Source organism: Sceloporus undulatus, chromosome 3 (assembly GCF_019175285.1).
Source record: "Sceloporus undulatus isolate JIND9_A2432 ecotype Alabama chromosome 3, SceUnd_v1.1, whole genome shotgun sequence".
NCBI lineage: Eukaryota > Metazoa > Chordata > Lepidosauria > Squamata > Phrynosomatidae > Sceloporus > Sceloporus undulatus.
The window spans coordinates 175933982-175957136 of NC_056524.1; the positions used below are offsets into that span (position 1 = coordinate 175933982).

The 23155-nt window shown below is 40.6% G+C and overlaps 1 protein-coding gene across 2 annotated transcripts in view; it reads left to right on the forward strand.

Moving 5' to 3' along the window:
* The window catches only part of PCDH15 (protocadherin related 15), a 648893-nt gene that overhangs the window by 322686 nt on the left and 303052 nt on the right, over nt 1–23155 (forward strand). The gene's annotated exons all lie outside the window — the stretch shown is intronic.

Genomic DNA, 23155 nt, shown 5'->3' on the forward strand with positions numbered 1-23155 from the left:
TGTCATCTGCAAATTTGATAAGTATGCTCCCAATTCTGTCATCCAGGTCATTGATAAAGATGTTGAATAGCACCGGGCCCAGGACAGAGCCTTGTGGGACCCCACTGGTCACTTCTCTCCAGGATGAAAAGGAGCCATTGTTGAGCACCCTTTGGGTTCGGCCGGTCAACCAATTACAGATCCATGTAACAGTTCCTTTGTCTATCCCACATTTTACAAGCTTGTTTGCAAGAATGTCATGGGGAACTTTGTCAAAGGCCTTACTGAAATCAAGATATACTATATCCACAGCATTCCCTTCATCTACCAAGCTGGTAATTTTATCAAAGAAAGAGATTAGGTTTGTCTGGCATGACTTGTTTCTCTGAAACCCATGTTGACTTTTTGTGATTATGGCATTGCCTTCTAGATGTTCACAGACTCTCTGTTTAATGATCTGCTCCAGAATCTTTCCTGAGATTGATGTCAGACTAACTGGACGATAATTGTTGGGATCCTCTTTTTTCCCCTTTTTGAAGATGGGGACAACGTTTGCCCTCCGCCAGTCGGCTGGGATCTCTCCTGTTCTCCAGGAGTTTTAAAAGATTATTGCCAATGGCTCCGATATTACATTTGCCAGTTCTTTTAATACCCTTGGATGGAGTTCATCTGGTCCCGGAGACTTAAATTCATTTAGATTAATAAGGTGTTCCTCTACTATCTCTTTACTTATTCTGTACTGAAATGCCCCTATCCTGTCCTCTGCTGCATTATCCTCAGGTTGAGCACCCTTTGCCTTTTCTGAGAAGACTGAGGCAAAGAAGGTGTTGAGTAATTCTGCCTTTTCTCTGTCTTCTGTTAGCATGTTGCCATCTTCTCCACGGAGTGGCCCTACCGTTTCCTTCTTCTTCCTTTTGCTGCGGACATATCCAAAAAAGCCCTTTTTATTGTTCTTAACCTCTCTAGCAAGCCTGAGTTCATTCTGCGCTTTAGCTTTTCTGACTTTACCCCTACACATGCCTGCTATTTCTTTGAATTCCTTTTTTGTGATTTCCCCCTTTTTCCATTTCTTATACATGTTCCGTTTCAAACTCAGCTCGGTTGAATGTTCCTTAGTCATCCATCCTTGTTTCTTGAGACACCTCCCGTTTTTCTTTCTCACTGGAACGGTTTGAAATTGTGCCTTCAGTATCTCTCTTTTGAGAAACTCCCATCCCATATGGTAGGTTTTGTTTTTATTTACAGTGCATCATGGGCAACAAGAAAACTTTGTTTTGCTGTTCATAGTAGCCACAGACCATTGTCATCTGGATTGCAAAAAACAAGGTACTTGGACTGCTTTCTAAGGACTCTATCACATGAGGGACTTACTGCATAGTAATCATAGCCCAAACGTTGCCCAAATGCTCCAGAAGTGTGGAGGTGGGATCATCCATCATGCTTGTGAAATGTAACTGAAGCATTCCGCTGTTCTCCCATCGACCAATTGTTCATGGAGAAGCCATTTTTGTAATAAGAGAAGATCCCATTATTACAAAAATGGCTTCTCTGATTGGTTGACAGGAGAACAACAAGAGTGCTTCAGTGATGTTTCAAAAGCACAATGGATGATCCCACCTCTGCGCTTCTGAAGTGATGCGGCTATGATTACAATGCGGTAAGTCCCTCGTGTGAAAAGGGCCTAAGAGTTTTCCAGTGATATTCTCCTCCTCCTATTTTGGGGGGTGATCTCACAGCTGATAACAAAGAACTATCATTTGTTTTAAAACAAGAAGATAGCTGATATACACACTTGTTATCTTTGTGAAATTTCACAAAATAAAGTTTTCTGTTATCACTACCTGAGCTCGGGCCATTACCTGTTACCAGTTGGGCTGATATTCAGTATCTTGATAACTGTACAGAAATAATGGGATGGTGACAAAAGTGAAAGTCAGCTTGTGTGATCTAATTATGCTCCTCCCAAAGGGTGCGAGTAAAAGAGCTGGGAGACATTGAGGGAGAAGGAGAAGCAGAGAGAGATGGAAATGCTTGCATCTAAGGGAATGCTAAAATGGAAAGTGGCATTAGGCTATTTTACAAGTCTGAAAGCTTTTATTGTGTCAATTATGCTTTTTTTTAAAAAAATGTAAAAACTAAAACTGATGAGGATGAGAGTGTTTCTTCATCATGGCAGCTGTCTGTTAAGTAAAGCAATGGTGCATCAGAAATAGACACAGCAACTTAAAACATCAAGTCAAAGAAACATTTTCTAGGCTGACTGTCACAAAAAGCAAGCAATCAGTTTCCATGATAACTCTCAATCATCAAATTGCCATACACAATACAGGATAAAAAGGAATAAATTAGGATTCTTAGAAAACTACAAGTTTCTCATTCAGGTTTTTTTTTCTCCCCTAAAAGGGATTGTTCCCTTTCACCACTTGATGGATTTCAGTAGTGTCTGATTAGAAACAAGTATGGAAAATGATCACCATGAAATGATGGAAGTGAATCCATTGCTTGTTCCTAAACTCATCGTACCAAACAAATCAGGAGCTGATGTTGATGAATTATATCACTATAGTAAAGGCAAAATGCAAAGGGATCATATAGCACCTTTGAGTCTAGCTGAAAGAAAAAAGCTAGTAGAATCAGTTTCCATAGACTTGAGACTACATTCATCTGAGGAAGTAGTCTCAAGTCTACAAAAGCTCATACTACCAACTTCTTTTTTGCAACTAGTTTCAAAGATACTACAAGATTCCTTTTCGTACTAATATTCCAGACTTGACGCAGCTAAGGAGATTATCACAAGGATAATTATCTTACCAACGCTAAATCATTAGAAAACCATGGTAGAAACTTCCATTATTGGAGAAATGGCTGCTGCATGAACACTTTGATGATGGAAGAGGAGCAGGATGCCTCCATGACAATTTAATCATTAGGAAACAAGTGTGACTGGCAATCACACAGTTGCGGTTTTCCAACTCTTTAGTCATGTTTTAGCAACGGTAAGCCTCCGTGTGATAATCTCCTATATCTTTGTGTAGTAATGGAAGGTTAATCCCTCATCCTTAAATTACTTTAAAGTGGTTTTCAATGCTGCAAAGATATTCGGTCTTTGAATCTATGGACCTCCCTTAAAGTCTTGCTATCTAATCCTTATCTTTTCTTTCCTCTCCTACTAGAGGTTGGAAATTAACATGAATCAATTGTCCCTGAATGTGACCTTGCCAAAGAATGCAGATGAACTGAAAGATATAGGCGGGATACAAACCGCCGCTTTGCGGCGCTTCCCCGCCAGCGCCATTTGCTCCGCGCGGGAGCCGCAGCAGCCAAACCGTGCGGCTCCCGCGCGGAGCAAAAAAGAAGCTCCATTTCGGAGCTTCTTTCCGCGGCGCACTGATGACGTCACGAAGCGCCAAGGGCGCATTCGTGACATCATTAGGGCTGCGTGACGTTCGGACGCTCAGCGTCCGATACATCAATATGGCGCCGGCCATGTAGAAGGGCCGGCGCCATATTGTACGGACACAGTCCATACTAGACTCAGGGGCGTCTAGAAGAGACGCCCCTTTTTTAAAATGGGACATCCTCCGGACGTCCCAACTGCCGGTATGTAACCGGCCATAGTCATGTTAGAATCAGTATGCAGAAAGATCTTGTTGCACCTTTGAGACAAACAAAGAAAGAAATTGGCAGCATGAGCTTTTGTATACTTAAGACTACTTCCTCAGATGAATTTGGTGGAGTGGAAAGCCAGGGACAGACCTATATATGCCATTAGTGAGAGAAAGTCAGTTCACATTCAAATTCCTTTGTGTATGGAAATGAAATGGCAAATCCACTTTTAATTATGGTTGTTGGTGAACAAAGACAGGAAACTAGCTGGAGGTGAGGAGAATAGATTGTGGGAAACAGAGTGTCGTGATGAACAAGTCAAGGGCACCACCCATGAGGATGGGGGTTAGATAGTGTTGAAATGTGTGCAGTGTGCCAGAAAACCCTTATCTTTGTTTAGTCCACTGCTGATGGACTGTAATCTGTGGGTGAATTCCAACTCTGCTGTTTCTCTTTCCAATCTTCCTTTGTAGTTTTTTTGTTCAAGGACCGCTAGTTTGAGGTCTGAGATGCAATATCCAGGGAGCTTGAAATGTTCTGCCACTGTGTGTGTGTGTGTGTGTGTGTGTGTGTGTGTGTGTGTATTCCCATTTCTAATATCTTATTTATGTCTATTTATCCTCTGGTGCAAGGACTGGCCTGTTTGCCCGATGTAGAGTGCTGAAGGTCATTGCTGACCTAGTATGGCATAGATCACATTGGAGGATGAACATGTGGAAGTTCCTCTAATATTGTGGGTGATGTCATTAGGTCTTGTGATGACATTTCCTGAATGAATATGTTGGCAGAAGTATACCTAAGTCTACGAACGCTCATGCTGCCAACTTCTTTCTTTCAGTTAGTCTCAACAGTGCTACAAAATCTCTCTACATAATGCATTTGAACTATTCACTAAGATTTTTCAGCTGAGAGGTTTTCCTTTTTCCTACACCTTCCCCCCATTTATTTTGCCTAATCAGCTGTTTTTAAAAAGTATATTTTCACTTCTTATTGAGTGAATGAAATATTCCAGTTTTCTGCATCTGTTTTATTATTTCTTGCTCTGTATTCTTTTCAACACTTCTTTGTTGTTCACTGTCTTGGTTCAAGAAGTCCGTATCATGCTGAAATAAATCCAAATGTCAGATGCTTCTTTTTCTTGTTATGTTAGCCTGTATGATAGTTCACAATTCTGTAACACTATACAATGTACATTCTCAGTGCTGTTTTTAAGTTTTTGTTGCTTATTATATTTTTCATTTTTTAAAAGGCTAATCTGGACCATTGGTATTCTAACTTCTAATGAATAAGTATGATCCCAATGCTCATTCAGATTCCAGAGTACTTATATATGTCAGCAACCTCCACAATTTCATTTTGAATCTCTAACTGCATTTCTTAGGCTATCTTCTTGTTATTGTTTACCATTAACTTGGTTTTCTTAAAATTTCTTAACATTGCTTTACTCCCCTGACTTTACCAAGTAAACTTTGCAGACCATCTAAGTTGGCATCTGCTAATACTGTATTGTCTGTATTTCACCTGCTATTGATAATCTCTTCTTTCACAGTGATACCATCATTTGAACCAGTAAGTGCTTCTTTAAAATGGTCTCACAGAACAAATTAAAAAGCAACAGTGACAGCATGCATCCTTATGCTCTTCTTACCACACTCCGTTTTGTGTTTCTCTGTCATCTGAGCTTCCTCTTTCACTGCAGGTTAATTGCCAAATTAAATGAATATCTCACAGATAAGGACCTTTAAAAACATATTTCAATCATGAACTTGTCATATTATCTTTTGTGGGAAGTTTTCTCATCAAAAACAAGCATATAAGCCATATTCATATGTATGCGTGCATACATTGGCATGCTTGTTTCTTACAGAGCCCAAAAATGTTCTGGGATTTCATCTGTATGTTGTTGTTACATAGGACAGAATTCTCCTCTTGGTACATAATAACTATCCAGCAGGTGCTTGTAACACCTACACCTGGAACAGATTACATTTATTTCAACAGCACTGGTAATGCGTCTGTTTATTTATGTTAGCCTTTTGAAAGTGTAGAATGGAGCATACTGTAAACCTCGAAACATATTTGGAGATGATAGTGAAACATGAAACAGTTGTGCTGAGGAAAGCAGAAATTCTACAGTACTTCTCTCTCTCTCCTTCCCACCATTCTGCTTTTCACCCTGCTCCATCTTCAGTTGGTCACACACTTTAAGGTGTTTAATTAGATTCATTATTAAGTGGTTTTCTAATAAAGGGATGCAATTCACTCAACAATGGAATGCACTCCCTCGGAGGGTGATAGAGTCTCCTTCCTTGGAAGTCTTTAAACAGAGGCTGGATGGCCATCTGTCAGGGATGCTTTGATTTGGATTTCCTGCATGGCAGGGGGTTGGACTGGATGGCCCTAGTGGTCTCTTCCAACTCTACGATTCTATGAGTCTATGATTCTATGTCTGTCTTTAAAGTAAGGAACATAAAAATAACTCCATAGAGTTCAACGAAACATATTTTTAGGTAAATGGGTAAAGGATTGTTGCATCTATTTCTGTTGAACCAATTGTTCGTTGGTAAGAACAGGCAGCATGGTTTAGTGGTTTGAGTGTTGGGGTACGACTCTGGAGACCAGGGTTTGATTCCTCGCTCAGCCATAAAACCCACTGGGTAACCTTTGGCAAGTCACATTCCCCTCAAGGGAAGGCAATGATAAACCCCCTCTGAACAAATCTTACCAAGAAGACCCCATGATTGGTTTGCCTTAGGCTCACCATAAGTTGGAAATGACTTGAAGACTCACAACAACAAGAGGCAGGAGGAGGTGGTTTGAGGATTGGCCAGAAAGGTCAGGCTGCCAGAGAGAATGTCTGTTTTTCAGAGGAGTTTATCACACGGGAGGAATTTCTCTTAATTTCGAATGAAAAGAAAGCGGAGCCAGAACGCATTCACATGAATTCGCTAGTTCAGTGAATTTATGTGAATTCGAATTATGTTCAAACTGACTTCCCATTGCCCAAAAATAGCTTGACATTGCCCAAAATAGCATGTGATCACCTCTCACGCAATAACATGAAACCCCATGATTACGTTCAGACTGACTTTCCATTGCCCGAAATTGCGTGTGGTAGTCTATCACGCAATAACGTTAAACCCCATGATTGCGTTTGGATTGCCATTGGATTATATTTCCAATTCCCCTTGTCTGATAAACTCCAGAGCTCCTTGCAAAGAGTGTTCAGAAAGCAATGGAACAACTAGAGGGCAGGAGTAGGATTCAACAATGCAGAGTAAAAGCTGGAATATAATCATGAATTTGTAAGATTCAGTGGAGTCTGATATGTTGCTTGATGGAGCAATATAATGTATTTTTATTAGATGTTCAACACTGCCTGGTGTGGGAGGAAAACAGCCAATCCCATTATTGTCCTCTCCCTTTCACCCTTCCTCACTCCCCTCCCCACTGCTTTTCCTGCTTCCAGTTCCCCTACCTTGTTTCATCTCCCTCTCCTCCTGATAGTTGTCTTGCAGTTGTGGAGGCCTCACTGCTTTCACCTGCCTCCTTCCCAGCTCTTAGTTTGAAGCAGCTTTGCTCATGCGCTTCTTCTTTAGAAGGCAATAGGCAGCAGGATGAAGCGAAACAAGAGGGGTGAGAAAGAAAGGGTTAGAGTGCAGCTGGGGCTGCAAAAAAGTAAGCCCATCACAGAGGCAAGACGGAGGAAGGGAGATAAAAGGGAGGAGATGCAACAGATGGGTGCAATGCACAAGACAAGGGAGATTGAGCTGCACAAGGGGAGGAGAAATGAATAGGCAAGAAAGAAGGAAGCATGTGATTTGTGAAGCAAGTGAGAGAGGTATACTGAGGAAAGGGAAGAGAGAGGGAGAGGTGCATTAGCAGGGTGCAGTAAACAAGAAAACTCTTAAGGGGACGAAGGTACATGGTGAGGCAAAAGGAAAAGGAGGGTAGGGGGTGGAAACAAGATGGTACAAGGAAGGTGAGAATGGCAAAGGTGCCAGTTATTGGGCAGTCACAAGATGAAACAAGAGAGAGAAAAGGAGGGCAGAGAGGGTGTCATGTACAGTGGGAAGAACAAGAGAGAATGGTACAAGATGAGGCAAAGTACAGGGGAAGGAGGTGTGTTTTCTGAGTTGCCCTTCCTTTCCTTGCATTTTGCACTGTGAATCAAATGGCAGTCTCTCAGAGGCTTTCCTGTGAAATTTTTATGGATGTGTACTTTCCCACATCAATTAAAAACAAACAAACAAACAAAAAACCACAACTCTATGGTAGGAAGAAACTATAGTGATATGATGAGAATATAGTAATGTCAGAAGTTCCAGTGAATGACAAAAGGTGGTGGTGGCTGTTGTTACTTACCATAGCAGACATGTGCACAGCCACTTTACATGCTCCCTGTCGTGCTATTAATGCCCACAGCAAGTTTGTAAGGTGGATTTGCTGAGAGGTAATGATGACCCAAGATCACGGGATAAATTCCGTAACCAAGATGGCTTTTGAACTTGGGTTTCTGCGTTGCATATCCAGCACTTTAAACATTCCTCTATACAAGTTCTCTTAGAAAAAGATTTTGGTATAAAACTGGTTCCAAACCTGAAGCACAGGGGTAGAAAAATGTAATAATTCACCAAATTTACGTCATTAGGGTGCAAATTAATAATATTCATAATTATAACAATTTGAGGGTCTGGAACGTGTCAGTCCTGTTAATATAGCTCAGCTTCATGACATTATAATTTTGATTTCTAAGTATTCACTTTTCCCAAAAATGTCAGCTATGATCTTTATGGGGTTTTGTATTCTGGGGATTTTATTAATCCCTCTCCATGATGCACAAGTAATAAACCCTAGTTTTACAAATGCCAAAAATTTGGCATGGATTGCAGTTCCAATGTTCAGCATGCTGCAGAACATAGATAAGTGGCAGAATCTATCAGAGAGGCTCATATTAGGCAGAGGACACACACAATCACAATCACAGGCTGCTGCTGATTTAATATGTTTTCTTAATGACAGAGGAAAGGATTATGATTGCTTCTATCTATCTGTGTGTAGGCACACATGTGTGAGTTTGTTTGATAAACCAAAGGCACTGACTTGGAATCAGCAGAAGTCACTATGGTGGTTCACTAGGCAGCATTTTGGTGACCATAAAGTAGGGAGATGGATTCCTAGTCTTACCGGTATATTTAATTGATGAATGGCTAGTATTCCTGACACAGGTGCGATGGAGGCTTCTGACATCAGCAGGGAGAACTCAAAAAAGCAATCAGTTATGGGAAACAAGGTAGAGCATTCCATGTGTGCTGTAGGTTCCCAAAGCTTTACATATAGTAGCTTCTGGCAGTTTCTCCTAGCTTACTATTGCACTGACCAGCCCTGCTGGACACAAATTTGGCAGTGACAAACCATGTTCATTACTTTCAATTTATTTCCTTGGCTGCTCTGATAATGCTGACAGATTTTTCTTTATACCAATGCAGACTACTTAGAATCTGGCCACAGTCTCACCTGAAATTATCAAGTAAACCTAGCTTTGTGCTGAAGTGAGCCCTTTTTATGTATGCCCCCCCCATAATATATTTGTTAAAGTTTAGAGCTTTGAAGACAAGGACAATTAAACTAGTAGATGTTACCTTGTTGATAGCCGGTAGTGGTCTAATGCAATAATATCTTTGTGTAGTTGGAGTGTGGAAGGGATAAACTTCTATTGATTTGGTTGTCTTAGGCGGGGTACATACCGCCACTTTGCGGCGCTCTGCCGCCGCCGCCGGTAGGTCCACGGGGGAGCCGAAGCCTTCAGACGGCGCGACTCCCGCGTGGACCGAAAAAGAAGCTCCAAAATGGAGCTTCTTTTTCCGTCGCATTTGCGACGTAGCGAGGCGCCAGGGGCGCACTCGCTACATCACAAGGGACGCGACGCGTACAGCCGCTCAGCGTCCGATACGCAAAGATGGCGCCGGCCATGTAGAAGGGCCGGCGCCATCTTGTACGGACGGAGTCCGTACTATGCCCAGGGGCGTCTATAAGAGACGCCCGTTTTTTAAAATGGGACGTCCTCTGGACGTCCCAAATGGCGGTACAGTGGTGCCTCGGGTTACGAAAGTAATTCGTTCCGCGGCCGCTTTCGTAACCCGAAAAGCCTTCGTAAGCCGAATTGCCATAGGCGCTAATGGGGAAAAGCCGCGATTCCGTGCGAAAAAGCCGAAAAAAGCACCAAAAGTTTTTTCGTAACCCGAAAAAACATTCGTAACCCGGAACAATAATTCCCTATGGGATTTTTTCGTATCCCGAAAATTTCGTAACCTGGGTATTTCGTATCCCGAGGTACCACTGTATAGAAAGCCCCTTAGTATCCTAGTGTCACAGAAGTGCCAATCAGTAGAGCTTTGAAGACATCAGAATTTATTGTTTTCTTACCCCATTAAATTCTGAGAAATTTCATATTGTGGGTACAGTGGCGGGGGACAGATGGTTAATGAAAACAGACAGTCTTGGCCTGTTTATTCCATCTGATAATAAACATTTCCTGCTTCTTCCAAGTACTTCCACTGAAACAAATCTCATAGGATATGGGTTGAAATCCCATAGATAGATAGATGGGATTTCAGTCATATCCTAGAAGATTTGTCTCAGTGGAACTGGAGAAAGTCATTTAGAAGAAGCAGGAAATTTTTATTATATATATCTCCATGATATGCCTTTGCAACTATCATATTCACAGAAGGGTTGTGTTGCAAACAACACCTACTTCTGCACTACCATTAAAGGGACAAGGGCCTGCCTCTTATTTCATTTGGCAACTCTGGTGGGTTACAGACTGCCCCTTTGAGGCGACCTGCACCCGCCCCTTTCCCCGGTGTATTGGGGCCTCAGCTGCCAGACTGGCAGTCTCTGAGGCCCCGTTCCGCTGCTTTGCAGGCTGCGGGGAAGCGGCAAAAGGCCGCTTCCCCGCAGCCTGGAAAGGGGTGTCCTTGGGGCTTCAAGCCCCAAGGACACCCCGCGGCGGCAGGGAGGAGGAGAAAGGGGCTGCTTGGCCCCTTTCTCCCTTGTGTCACTGGGCGCAGCCATCTAAAGGCTGTGCCCAGCAACGCAAAGCAGGAAGGAGCTCCAAAACGGAGCTCCTTCCAGGGTCGCGCAAAAGGCTCACTATGTGCCATGGCGTGGCCCCAATACGTCACAACCGCGCCACCTCGTTTGGAGGTGGTGCGGTCATGACGTATTGATGGCGGCGGCCATGTGGAATGGCCGCAGCCATTTTGTGCTCGCAGAGCGCATACTAGGGTTAGGGGGATGCGGAAGCACCGCCCCTTCCTAACCCTAGTACGCGCTCTGCGCGTACTATATGGCCCGTACTATATGACAGAGCAATAATATGAGGCATTTGTTATGTTTACTTATTTAAACCATACATTTATGCATCTGCCCTCTGACTACTTTTATTTTAGTCCAGTGTTTCTTGAGCGATCTGATCTGGGGGACTGGCAGAGTGTTTTTCCCAATGTTTTAGGGACCAACAACATATTTGTGCCCATGGACTACAATCTTTTTTTATTATTTCTGAGAAACTTGCCATGGACTGACAGCCAATAGCTTGGGGACTTGCAGTAGTCCCCGGACCACAATTTGATTAGTGCTGTTTGATATAATAGATGGTCATGAGAGTCTGGATGTGGGAATCTATCTTTAGTTTCACTGACAATTTACAGAAAATATTAAAAGTCACTTTTTAACTACTCAACTGACACAAAATGTTCTCTCTTTTTTTCCTCCCCTGCCCCAAAAGGATGAGTAGAGATGGACTCTATGAATCTTCTTCTACTTCTTTTTTTTAACACAGCTTTGCCTAATATTCTCTACCCTAGGGAAGGGGCAATAGTTCACAAGCTATTTTGCAGAATGCTGTCAGAAGGAAATTGGTAGGAAGGCAATTTTGTATGACAAAGGATGTCATAAGACCATTCTATATATCTATAACAGTATGTCAGTTTTGTCATCTCAGAACTGATTACTAAAACATAGTGGTTTATTATAGTGTAGAGTAAAGCATGAAATAATTGATAGCTACATGTTGTATAAAATCCATTATTTTAAACAATAGTTGTTACAGATGGATTCAGGCAAAACTATTTTAACTTTTCTTGAAGTTTATAGTGGATGTTAGACACGACCCCGTAACCACCTACTGTTACATCAATTTACTTGTCCATTCCGATTCCTGAAAAGGCATTCACTGGAAATATTTTTGTATTTCATGGTATGTCATATGAAATATCCTTTTAATAAAATAGTCCTTGGTGCATTTTTTTTTTGTGAACAAGCTGTAGACACCCGATATGGAATGTGGAAATATTTCTCGACTGAAAAGATAAAATTTATCTAATTAAGAGCAATTACATTGTGTTTTTGGGGAGAAAGAAAGTTAGGTACTGGTCTCTTAAATTCCTCCTTTGATTTAATGTTGGAGGATTGCTGTAGTTCTGAAGTGGATCTGTATGATGTAGCAAGATGCAATATATTACAATTGCCACAAACCTAAACATGGTATCCCATGCCAGTATAAAGTATTTGCTCACATAATATGTGAAATGGTGCTATTGGGGCAAATGAGGCAATGTACTTAGTATTTGTGACTCTGCCCATCTTGAATGCACCATGGACAAAGAAATATAATGTCTGTAATATGCTAAAAACTAGTGTTAACACTTTCTCTTCTCAGAATAGAGTTGTAGTGATATATCAAATACTGTATTTATTGTTGATAGCAAACTTTTAAATCACATATGTTTGTTGGGATGGACACACCATTAAATGTATGCATGCTATGTTCCCATGGCATTCATTGGAGGTTTTCAAAATAATATATGCCATGTATAGAAGTAAATCATACTGATTTTACTGGGACTGAGTGTGTGTATGGGTGTATCCACACTGTAGAAATAAAGCAGTTTGTCATCACTTTTAAATGCCATGGCTTTATCCTATAGATTCCTGGAATTTGTAGTTTTGTGAGGCACCAGCACTCTTTGTCAGAGAAGGCTAAAACTACAAATCCCAGGATACCATAGGATGGAGCCACAGCACAGTGGTGTCAAACTGCATTATTTCTTCCATGTAGATGCACCTTTACTTCCATATATATTTTCCTAAGATTGACTCCCCAAGCATTTACTTGTGGAATTGGTTCTTGTGGCGTTGTATTGTATGCTTACTTCAAACTGATGTTTCTTCATCTTGATCATGTTTTGCCTTTTCTCCACTGAACCCAATACATCTAAAAGAATGAAGTTTGGAAATGTAAGAAATGCCAGTGCATAACCTTTGGCATGTATGTTATGCTTTTCGCTCTAGCTGGATATTGTTTCTTTCCTCAGTCGTTAGTTTTTTGCATGTCAGGTACAAGCACACTCAACTATTTCTGGGCATAAATGGAATTTCCTAGATCAATGTTGACATTTTTGAAAATCAGCACAAATCCTATATGCTAGAGGGTGTTGTTAATTAATTAATAAACTGAAGCACTTATAAACCACTCTTCCCCTCCAAGGACACTGTGTACTAAAATGAATAAAATGCACAGTAAGACTCACTGCGTAATGAGTCACTGCATAATATTTGTGATGATTATAGTAACAGAAACTTTCATAAGCTAAAAACCTTTCATAAGCTAAAATGAGTTTAAGTAGCTATGGAAGATAAAAAGCAAAGGGGCCAAATAATCCTCTCATACAAGATGGGCAGACCCTCCACATCTCAACAAATCTTGGTTCAGTCCATGATACAGTACAGGAAAGGGCTCATCCACTGGATCTTAGTGTACAGGCAGGATTGTATGATTCTTAGGAGATTATCAGTAGATTGCTCCCATCCTTATCCCATCTCATTTGCGCGACTGGGGGAAAGATTATCACACACCATGCGCTTATCCAGTTTTCCTCCTGTCTGTGAAGTGTAATGCCCCCATCATTTGGTATTAACAAGAGTTTCCATTAATACCAAATGATGAGGCCACTACACTTCACGGACAGGAGAAGTACATGATAGGTTTGTGAAAATCTTCCCCGATCACGCAAACTGGATGGGATAAGGACAGGAGCAATCCACTTTGCTCTTGTCTTTATCCTCCATCTAATAATCTTCTCAGGGTATCTTGGAACCTCTCAATTCATACCAGGGTTGGGAATTATGTGGCCCTCTAGTCAATAGTGTCACTATTTTATTTATTATTAATATTCATTTATTGTATTTATACCCTGCTCATTAGAAATGTTCTTAGAACAGCTTACAAGTTGGTAATTAGACAGTTCCCTGCCCTCAGGCTTACAACGTACATACACAACTAGGGCTGGCGTCACCTGGTGTGGTAACTCATGGTGTCGCCCTTCCCATTGACCTCCTCCCAGACTGCAATATACAGAATCCTTAGTATATCTTTTTTTTTACTACCGTTACTCATAAATTGTAATTCCCATACATCGCTGAATGTAATGGTAATAGTTGTGACATAATGAAGCAAAATTTAAATTATATTTTTAAATTATAATAACAGAGACATAGCTGAAATGTATTTACATGCATATAGTTTCATGTGGTTAAAGTGAAAATTTGGTAAGATGTGATGCTTTCATATATATTTTTAAAAGAATGAACAATTTTAATTTTAAAAAATAAATGTTTAATTTACAAAAAATTAATTTATTTTTTAAAAAACCTGTGGCTTCTGTTTTTTTCTTCCCACTGTGTCTCACTCCATTCACGCAATCTCTTCAGTGTTTTAAACAGATGCATGTAAATGCCACTGTCCATTTCTGCCAAAAGGCAAATGTTTGGAGGGGGCAGTGATGTCACCCCCCTTAGGATGTCATCTGGTATGGTTTGCACCCCTTGCACACCCCTAGTGTTGTCCCTGCCTCCAGTGGTTGTTGGACTACAACTCCCAACATGCCTAACAATTGGCTAGGCTGTGAGTGCTGCTGGGAATTTCTGTTCAACAACACTTGGATGGCCATATAATTAATGTACATGGACACCATACAGGTACAGGTATAATTTTATAATGTTATTGCATTTCAGTCCATTGACGTCTGGCCCTCAGATCATTAAGAGGCATAGAAACCATTGGAACCCAATCCCACACCAACTAACACAGCATTCTGAGCATTCTGAAGAAATGTAAGAATCTTGGAATAGTCTTATCAAAACAGGAATCAGACTAAATTCTTATCCATTTGTATGGTCTATAGATAAAAAAAAATTGAATTGGTGTCTGATGCTGCTGCTCTAAAGTGGGTGTATCTCTTCGAAGTATACTTGCAGACACATTTTTGACCAATTAAAGCTTTCACAGATACTTCAAAGGCAATCCCATGTCAAGTGTATTACCATGGTCCAATTTTTTTGTACCCAAGACATACGCAGTTGTGTCTAGGTCTTACTTCCTCAGCTTTGGACTTATAGGTGAAGACCTATCTCTGCACAGTAGTTGTTTAAGATAATTTTGTAGGCATCATTGGTCATTGCAGCAAATGGCTTGGATGATTTTAATTACCATTTTCAACATATGTTCAACAACAAACATATCAAAAAATCATTTTCTCATTTTTGGTAGTTTTTCCCCCCCCCCCCCATCAAAACGTTTAATTTGACTGAACTACCTGCTATATTATTCATAGCTTACTAAGAGGGTTTCATGAATATAAGAAATATGGTGAGTTATATTTTTGATATTATCCACAATTTCCAAAGTAGAGATAGGAAGAATGTCCTCAGATATGTGAAAAATGTTTAAAAAGCATATTGCTCAATTATCAGGATTACTATAGCAAGGATAATTCTGAACTGATGAGAATGCTTTCAGTTTGAAACGTATTCTGCACCAGTGGGAAACTGCTTCCTTTAAGAAAATAAATAGTGTAGAATTATATTGTTATTCCAAAACTGTAGGCAGAAATCACTGTCAGCCACAGCTGGAATTACTAAAGCTTGAACCTGGAATCTTTTACATTCATGGCATTCACTTTGAAATAAGCTGTTGTTTGCCATTTTCAAGTAGGCACCAAAACAGGTATTGACAGCTTTGGTATGAGTGGTAAGAGGTTAATTCAGGGTTGGGGAAAATTTGGCCCATGGGCTGCATGGAGTTCAAAATCCCTTTTTGGAGCCCCAGCCCTGCTCCAGTACCTCCATAACCCCAGACACTTTCATTTTTTTCACGCAAACACTTATCCCCCCCCCCCCCCAATAATAAATCAAAACACCGTAATTGGGCTTTATTTGTCCCTACAACTTCCCCATAAAGAGAAATATCCGGAACCAGTGAAAAGTATCTAAAACAAAACCTAAAGTGACTTCCAGACACTTCAAGATCACGCAAAGCACACAAATGTAGTGTGTATGTGTTTCTCTGTATGTGTGTCTGTGTGTGTAGAGGTGAACATTGGCCCAGGTAAGGTTGCCTGGGAGCCAACATGGCATAGTGGTTTGAGCATTGGACTGTATCTCTGGTGACCAGGGTTCAAATCCCTGCTCAGCCATGAAAACCAATTAGGTGACCTTGATCAAGTCACACTGTCTCAGCCTCAGAAAATCTTGCAATCGGCTTACTTTAGGGTAAGCCATAACTTGGAAATGACTTGAAGGCACACAACAACATGGTTGCCTAGAACAAAAATAAAATGTACCTTGTTTCCCAGTAGATGTGGCACTTAGCTGTACATGCGGTTTAGAATTAAGCTAAATGGACTAGCTACAGAGTAATTGGCTTACAGGACGTAGCCTTGACCCATATTTTGAATTGTCAAATAAATATAGCAGTGAGAAGTAGGGATGTAAGGCTTGAGCCCTATAAATTTACCCTGACAGTAAATCCCCGCTTAGAATGGTCAATGCCACCAATTACACTAGCAGTCCAACATAAAATTCAATGTTATGTTGGCACTACAGGCATTCATATTTCCACTAAGGTACCATCATTTTCATTTTAATTCAAATAATTCAGAGATATTAACCAAGAGAACAAAGGTAAATGCTTTAGCCTGTGGAAGGTTCCCCTGAATTTTGCCAAACTTCACATAGTCAGTGAGCAGCCTTTTCTTTAGATGTCTCTCGTATAATTTCTCCCCTCATCCTGATGATATGATTTTTCTAACATGCACTTAAAGAGAGTGCCTTTGTGCTTCTGTAGTTTGTCCACCTAGCAATTTTCGCTTTTCCTTGGAGAAAGATTTGGGTTAGTAATGTCTCTTCTGCTTCCTAAGAATATTATGGGTGGGGCTGGGAAATTACTACTATCAAACCTGACAGTTCCTGGGAGAACATTTAACCTTCCCAGTTCTGTCAATTTGATGGCACTAACTATATAACTCTTCACTGCCAAGCTATTCTTTTGTATGTTTTCTAGAAGTGTCCGGGGAAGGGGAGGACACTCTGGCTTTCTCTAGTGCTAAAATGCTATAAATTAAGTAGAAATGTGTATCTCAAATACATTAGAAAAGGCAGTATCTTCTGGTGAGTCTTTGGAAATGAAAGACAAATTCCACACCCCCAGTTATCAAACTATTAACTGATGTGACATGATAGATACCTAGGATTGGATTAAAGTCCTAATCAATTGGTGGTGTGTTCTGTAAGTAGCCCTTATGCTTTTCAGGAAGTCTGAAAGGAGTAGTCAACACACCAGACTTAGTGATTCACAGAATGTAGATGTAAAAATTGTATGTTTAATTAGGATGTTCAAATGTGGCTTGGAGAGTTCAGTGCTGCTGGTGCTGTGTCTCTCCCAATTCAGACAAAGCAATCTGTTTTGCTGGTCTTAGAAGTAAAGCATTCCTTCACATCTAAAGAGGAGTAAGGAGTAACTAAAGATGTGTGACACGGGAAATGGTGTTAACTACTGCTTTATCAATCAATAATCTGCAGTCAGTAATTCACAAATGGGGGACCTGTGTGGAAACTGAAGTTTAAAGTAGGCAATTAGCCTGAAAGACCCAGAAGAAGTTCACTTGGGCCAAAAAAAAAAAGGTTGTTTCGCTAGCTTTTCCATACCTTAGGCCCACATTGATACTGACATATCAGAATATCTCATGCCTCAGAACCTCAGGGAGGGGGCTGGAGTTTGGCATCCTTCTTCTCCCCCCCCCCCAAATTATTCACTCTTTCTCTTCTCACTCACTGCCTCCAAATTTCAAATGGGAGGAGGAGAAAGGAAATGAATTAAGCTCCTGTTTTCAGGAAACTTTGAAACATGCAATAACCAAAGGAATCCAAACAGTAAGGGATGGGAGAAAAGTCCAATGCTAACCTGTAGGGAGGGGGCAATACATGACAACAGAAGCAGCAGTGCATTTGTCTGCATCCTTTGATTGATAGCCAAACAATAATAATAATGGTGTTGTGTATGGGTGACAGAGATCACATACATGCAAACAGAGAGGACTGAATTGAGAAGAAGCGTACCCAATAGGAGTTGATTTAAAGGTGTGAAAATCCACAACAATTTGCATAAAACACACACCTGTTCCCCTATATTGAACAGATGAAGGGTGGGCAGGTGGTAAAATGCAAAAAGGGAAGTAACCAGGTACAGAGAAAATATAGAGCCTATGCTGCTCCCAGCTAACAGTGTCTCTCCGTGTGTGCATGTAAATGGTGTGGAAGCATTACATCTTGGTTGCAATATCACCCACCCACCAGAAGATTCTGGTGGATGAGGAACCACTCATTATATAGCCATTAATTTAGACTTTTTCTTTCCTGATTGCCAGAGACTCTGGTCAGTAGTTCCTGAAATGTTTTAGCTAAAACATTTACTCATGTAAGCATTTGCACATGTCACATCAGGTGTTAATGTGTTTACCATGTGATAAGTACATGGTGCTACACAAAGTTAGCACACTTGTAATTGGTGACAGTGATGTGCATGTCACATCTTTCAGTCCTCCATTCATGTCTTCTAATCTTACTCACCCATGGGAGGATTGCAGAGGTGTAGGAGGAGCAATTCAGTGTACACCTCTACTCGTGGCAGCCGTTTTCTACATCTCCATGCCACAAATACCTCTTATACCAGGACAAATGTGTTGGACACCTTGTTATGGGTTGAAATCTAGCCACAACCTTAACACATTTACAGGTGCCTTAAATCAATCATAAGTTGACCATAAATCAATCATACTTGAATCATAAAGCAACCATAAACCAATCACATACAGTAATAACATTGTTTGCTGGTGACAAATTGTATTCCCATTCAGGCTGAGGGAACACAGCTGTCTGGTAGACCTCTGTGCATATCCTTTCTCCCAGCCAATCTGTGTGACTATCCCTAACAGTCAAGTAAAGAATTCACCGGCATCCTTCTAGACTGCAGGCCACACCGTTGTCTCCCTGTTTTTCCCCAAGGACATATCCTCCCCTGATTTAGCTTGTGTCTGATGCTCCCTCTTCCTTTCCATACCAGCCAGTTGTGATAAGTGGCAAACATGCATGACATCATGCAGAAGATGATGCTAATGGAAATAAGAAAAACATTGAAGTCAATATAGTGTTGATGGAACTACGATGAAGCCCCACAAGCAAGAGCCATCACTTCTTTAACCAGCTTCAAAACGGAGTTGAAAACCATCCTGTTCAGAGAAGCCTTCCCAGGCATTGCATAATTGTCGCTTACTATTTGATGTTCTTGTGGTGCCTGTTTATTGAACCATTTGCTTTGTACTGTATATGCATTATCCTACTTGAGAGTATGTATTTTCCCTGGAAGATGATTAACCATCCATTATGAAGCCAAGCCCTCCCTCCAGTCCATCTGCCTTGGTCCAGGCCTTGGAGGTAGAGAGGAACTGCTGGACCTCTTACCCTTTCCCTCCACCACTCCCTTCTCCTTCTGTGTCATGTCTTTTTAGATTGTAAGCCCGTGGGCAGGGAATCGTCTAACTAAAAGATTGTATGTACAGCGCTGTGTAAATTTACAGCGCTTCATAAATAAAGGTTAATAATAATAATAATAATAATAATAATACTGCAAAAACAATGCTAGGTTCAGGATAAAATGCAACAGCAAAGTTACGATAGTGGTGGCACAATCGAGATGCAACTACAAGAAAATACTCGGCTAGACAGTGAAATACTTGGCCAGACACACAAAACCCCATGACACAGGTATTTCATTTCAGCACAAAATTAAGTCTGTTGAAAGTGGTGGATTCTCTCTTATGCTGCTGCTGTGGCTGCTGCTGCTGGCAGATTTTAAAATTAGTTCTTACTGTCATGGCATGTTATACCTATGTACTTCCTTGCTGACTGCTACAATTTGCTGTCTGGTTACTGGTGGCATATATTTGCATAGCCCTGGACACAGTGGTTTTTAAAGGGTGACTGAAATGTATGTGATTAAGAAAGTATTTATTTCATCAAAAGGGCTGCTGCTTCTATGTCCTTAAAAACATATTTTGCTTGAGGAACAGTGATATGACTATGGGATGTTATTCAATTATAGTAACAGGAGCAATATCATGCATGATTAAATGTCCCATCTTTATAACATCACCACAGTGTTTGTTATCACTTGGTTTCACACTATAGTACATGTTACACATTTATGTGGAAGGTATGAGTGTGCTTGAAAACCATCAGTTGACTGTTACTCAGGCAATGAAACAGTACATACATGAACACTGGCAGCTTAAAATGATAGTTGAAGACCAGATGTTTATTGCACCAGACTCTTCTTCCAGTTCATAGTCATGCAACGATTTCAAAATAATAGGGGAATGAAATAGATTGTACATTATGTATTTGAGAAGGTGGTAAGTGTGTTTGTGGATCTCTCTCTGTGTGTGTGTGCGTGTGTGTGTGTTATATGCATAAAACTGCATTTTCTAGAGAAATAATGTGTTTTCACTGGTGCACATTGGACATCTCCTGCAACAGAAGTGTTTCTAGATTTTCAATTACAACTGGAATTTGGAAGTGAGTTAAAATCATTCACACAAGTACATTTTTGCACAGGGCTAATATGGCCTCTGGTTTTTGCAGCTGTCAGTTTTTATCTGGAGCTTCCCAGTTCTTACTGTCATGCTTCTTTAGGGCTTGGCCAACTGGGAATGAAAATGCTTCACTTTTAAAACATCAAACATTTGTATCTATTGTCCAGCTTGTACAGTTTAAAGGCGTCCTCTCTGGTATGGCATTTGTCACTATGTAGATAGTATCAGAGTACATTTTTGAGTTGCAGATCACTAATACATAGCCACAAAGTGGCATGAAAGGGGTTATTTTATACTTGGTAGAGTATGATCTCCTTGTTCATCCTAGAAAAACATTCTAGTAGGTAGAAGGATGAGTCAAGAACTTGCTTGCCTTTGAAAATAGTTTAGCCTAACTTGGGAAAAGGGTGCATTGGAGATCTGCTTTCAGTGTTGTACTAGATCCTAAAACTAGAGGGCTCACATCTTTACAGCAAAGTTTCCTTTGATTAAAATGTATCTGTAAAAAAAAAAAAGCCTATCTTTCTCCACGCCTTTGACCCAGCCTCAAGATGGCTGTGCACACACTCTTGGGAACTGAGGGTTTCTAGGGCATTCTCCCATAGCTTGGTAGTCAGACTGAGCTCTCCTAGCATGGGGAAGTGTGTTTTCTCTTCCTTAAATGCCTGCTGCATCTATTTATCACAGTGAAGTCCTATTTTCCACCAACAGTTTATACAATTCTTTGTATCAAACACATAGAATCATTTCTTGAAGGCTTCAGAACACCCTCTGCCTCCCTCTCAAAAAAGACCACTGGGGAACAGCCTTAACATAACTGTTTGCTTTAAGTATTAGAGTAGCTGAGACATATTGGTGTCTCTTTTCTTCTTCCCTCTTTCCTTTGAGAAACCCAAAGTAGGTCAAGGTTGTCTGATAAATAAGTCTCCATTCTTCCACTCTGCTTCCTTTTCCTGATCAGTCAGCTGCTTAACCCAACCCCAAGTGCAACAGTTGGGACTACAATACTGTTGGCTAGCGTTTGGAAATATAATGTTTTTGGACTACAGCTCCAATCCCTAGCCAGGATTGTGATCCAAAAAAGTAACATTTCAATGTTCTGACTGTTGTCCACAATTTGCCAAAATAAGAGGATCCTTAGTAATCCTTCCACCCACTTCTGCTTCCTGTAGATTTTGAGACATATCACAGGGTGGCCTATAAAAACCTCTTTCCTCAGTATCCTATTACATTACCCTGGTTTTCCCAGGCTGCAAAGTCTCCATAAGGTAAAGAATTTGGAGAGAGCGAGCGAGAGAGATGAAAAATAGAATTTTGTGAAGAATAATACAATGAAGACTTAACCAGTGTTACAACTGGATCTTTTAGCGTCAGTAATGTCTGAGATTACTGTTCACAACTCTGGAAAATCTGCCACAACTAAAATTTGAGCCAGGGAGTCTTGTGTGAAGATCATACAGTAATTATCTCCATGGGGATAGACTTATAAAAGCAGTTAATTAGAACTGGGTGGGGGCAAGTGAGAGACAAAGTGGAAATCAAATTTCTCTTTGCCTTGCATTCTGTTTTCTTAAAACAGTGTTCTCTGCCCCCCCCCCCCCACTTTCCAAAGGTTAGTGGCAAGCAAATAATATTTTCTAAGTGCAGATAATGATAACTGGCTTTTTGAAAAATAAGCCGTGCACCCTATTCATCTCTCCCATAAAGGCAACCTGCAAACAGACTTAATTCTACTCTTGAGCTATATCTTGTTTGTTCTGAGAACAGTGGCTTGGCTTCTGGCTTCTTCAAGGAACAAGGGCAGCTTTCAAAATCAAAGCAAGACAACATCCTTCGTGAGATCCAAAGGTTCCTTTGCAGTGGTTTCTTGTGTGTGTTTTATTTAAATGTATAACTCGGGGGAAGCGTGATCAGCTGTGCCCAAGCCAAAGTGGAAACCAAAGCTTCAGAACTTATGTCCTTGGTGGAAATGTAGCGGAGAGAGGGATCAGGCAATATAAAGGACCATTGCATCTCAGCCCATTAAAACTGTGGTTTAGTCATCTAAATATTTTGAACTACATCTCTCAGAGGCTCCATACAGCCTGGCTTGTCAGGAACTCTATTAGTCAATGTCCAAGACATAAGTTTGAAAACCATGAAAGTATGATTCATTATGAACTTGAACATGTCTTAATTAAATGAATAAATCATTCAAATGTGATCAGAGACTGACTTCATATCTTCTAGCAAGCTTGACTTGGACAGTTCAGAAAGTATTTATTTGTCCTTTGTGTTTTAGGGCAGAAAGAATGAGGGGCTTCTTGTTACCTTTTTCCTTGCTTACTTATATTTAAGCAGTTTGTATAGCTGATTCTTCCTTAGGATTACAAAGAAAAGTAGCAAGACACAGAGAGCATAATAATCTATAAAAGTCACTGGTCCTAGTGCTTCTAGTCTGGAATTTTTGATTTTAGATATCTGAGGAGTAAACTTGTGTAGGCTGTGATGGAAAAAGAGTCTGCATATGGATTCTGATTTTGCTGAATTATGCTATATTGTGTACACGGAAAAATGTCATGTTATGCTGTATCCCATGC